Below are 3,095 nucleotides of genomic sequence, written 5' to 3'. Positions count from 1 at the left end.
AGTTGAATTTAGTGAAATTAGTTGTTAAAAAGTAACACTCTGAGAGAAAGAGAATCAATCACAGGGCAAGTACAGGCTAAACAAATTCCCATTACCATTGTAAAAATGCACAAGTTAAGCAACATCCCACGCAAATCTGAGTGAAGGCAACTCAAATCTGCTCCCTCTTCTCTATTTCTGGCCAAAAAGACATTTTTCATTATTCAACTAGTAGTGAGTCAAGCTGATCTTTCATGTATAATGTATATTTTGAGCACTGCAGAGGTGAGTGCAAGCCTCAAGCATGGGTCTGACTGTCCAGGAATGTGCTAAACTGGAAATAGACACACTATTACCATCACATGTACTTTTTAGTTGAGTGCTATTATTTATAAAGAAAGTAGTTTTCTATGTTAAGTAAGTTATTGAAGAACTTCAAAATAAAGTGCCCTTGTAGGCTTTGCATCTTGCTTATTTGTCTATTTTTGTTAATTAATTTACACGTGATGTTGGTCTTAAAAAATACAAGAAAAACTCTGCAACCTGTATATAAAATGCATGTAATTCAATGACTGCCAATCTTTATCTCAAGTCCAGTAGAAGTTCTGTTTTGTGGCAGAGACCTCATGCCATGTGTGCAGGAATGTAGCAAGTGAGTCTCTTTCTGCTCCCGCTGAGTCAACACAGTGGCACACACTGCATCTAAACTAACTCTATTTTATCCTACAGTAAGTCAGCCATTTTGTAAATAATAGCTCTCAGAGGATCCCAGACCATGCTGCCTCCTAATCTCTCACACCTGTATGGTTTTACCATTAAGATTAAAACACAATGAGCGACACTCACTGTCTGGTCCTTCCTGAGTGGGCACCATAAGGCAGGGGACGACTCCAAGGGCCCTACACAGACAGCGGGTCCTTATAGAACATAATGATAGAACATTATTTTTATTATAACATTATTATAACATTTTTATTATTATAACATTATTATTATGACATTATTATTGCTGGGGTTTGGGGGTATAGGCAATATTATATTCTTTAATAGGTCCTGACATTTCTACCGGCATCTAATTCCTCCATCGCTCTGTGCCGACGCTTATGTCGTGGTCACCTCCCTGCCCACCCCGTCCAACTACCACCCCACCTCCAGCATCTGCATGCCCTCTGGACGCCAGCTGTGACACACTTATTGGCGTAATGAATGCGGGCGCATGGCGATGGCCCTGCCCGCCTGGCCCCAGAGGGCATGCGGCTTCCTCTTGCCAGGTGATGCTAATGGAAGTATTTGCATTCAGCGCGGCGCCACCGGAAACGCTGTGGCAGACGGTGATTACTAATGCATCTGGGAGTAATTACAAAAAAGCCCAGAGAGAGATGGAGAGAGAGTGATAGGGAGAAAGAGAGAGAGAGGAAGAGCAAGATGGGGAGAGATGGGGAGAGAGATAGATGGCAAAAGAGAGAGGGAAAGGGAAAAGAGAAAGAGATACTAATTTCCTTTCTGTTCGCTCATGTCGGTGGCCAGACAGTATGACAAGGAAGCGTTCATTCTGAAAGAGCCCAAATCAACTAAACTCATCAGCCATGTGCCCTGCTGACCAGACCTCTGGACCCTGGACCTCTGCCCTCACACTATGATGACTGAGCTTTGTGCAGATACACCGCCCACACCCATTCTCTCTCTCTCTCTCTCTCTCTCTCTCTCTCTGTTTCCCACTCTCTCTCTATGTGCATCCTACTCTCTCTCTCTCAAATTCAAATTCATTAGAATTCTTTGTTAGCATGACTGTTTAGTAGGTAGATAATGGTTGGATACAATAAAGATGCAATAGGGATAGCAATGCGATGCTAACCTGTAATCTTATATTGAGAACTAACCTGCACTGAAAATTAAGCTAATGATATATAGGATGGATAATTAATGTTGTGATGGATATTATCTCATGGCCCAACCTATTGTCAAATTATATCAATTATTGATCAGTCATTTAGAGACTTGTGTTAAGAAATCCAACACAGGAGACAGGAGATAGAAATCAGGCAGTTGAGGAGAATAGAGGGAAAAGATAGGTGCTCTGCCTTGCAAATTATAAATGCAACATTCCCTATGCTGATGAGGAGAAGCAGGCATTCTTGAGATACAGGTGCATCCCTGACACATTTCTGCAGGACATACAGTTGTATTTCAGCATCGAATTCATAAGGATCTAAACAAACCAAAACCCCACCACATGGCACCTTTAATACTGGAGTCTATGGCTTGCTGAAGTAGTGGGACCTGCACCAAACTTCACCAGTGGCCATAACCATTAATCACTGCACTGACTCATCGATCATTGACTAGCTTGTGATTTATTGGCTCTGCTGCTAATGGTTAGAGCTGGTCAACAAATGCATTAAATAAATAAAATAATGAATAGGACTTCGATGTTGTTGTGTTGCAGTGGTGATTAATATGACGGCAGACTAAAACCATTCAGTCAGAGCTCCAATGTGTTCTTTATTTTGAACTGTGCTTATTTCATTGTGTAGGCTACACCGATTGCCACCGTGCAATGCGGTCAGTCACTCACTACGGGTTTCATAACACCATACATGACAGATGTAAGGCCATATTGGTGATTGCATTACTTGTCTCGTGTTGGTGGATTGTTTGTGAATGCAAAGAGATTCATGTCACTGACCCTTTCCCATTCTTTGTCATACCTACCAACTCGAAAGTTGACCAGACCGTAACGATTTTGGTCTCTGCTTGGAGCATGTGTCTCTTCGTGTATATTTCATGACTTCCCACCACCACTGAGCTTTGCTTATCGATTTCAATTCACATCACGCGGCCATCGCGCACACATACAGCGTCACCACCACAGCACGCGCTGCACACACCCTGTCAGAATCTCTCCAGCTCACTAACAGCAATGGAGACGACTGCGGTGCTCTGCCGGTTTTTTCTCACCACGGCCCGGGGTCTCAGAACCTGGCGTTGCCATGGCAACGTGTGTTATTTTGTTTGCATGCCTTTACTCGACTCTCAAAATTTGTCTCCTCCATCATCAACAACAATGGCAGGGGGAGATCATTCAGATATGCTCCCCCCCACCACCACCACACCAC

Source organism: Alosa pseudoharengus, unplaced genomic scaffold (assembly GCF_046254945.1).
Source record: "Alosa pseudoharengus isolate Yale_2024_CS ecotype anadromous, Long Island Sound unplaced genomic scaffold, YU_APseudo_1.1 YU_APseudo_1.1_scf_23, whole genome shotgun sequence".
NCBI classification, from domain to species: domain Eukaryota; kingdom Metazoa; phylum Chordata; class Actinopteri; order Clupeiformes; family Clupeidae; genus Alosa; species Alosa pseudoharengus.
The sequence above is the reverse complement of the archived record's forward strand: the minus strand, read 5'-3'. Positions refer to the sequence as shown.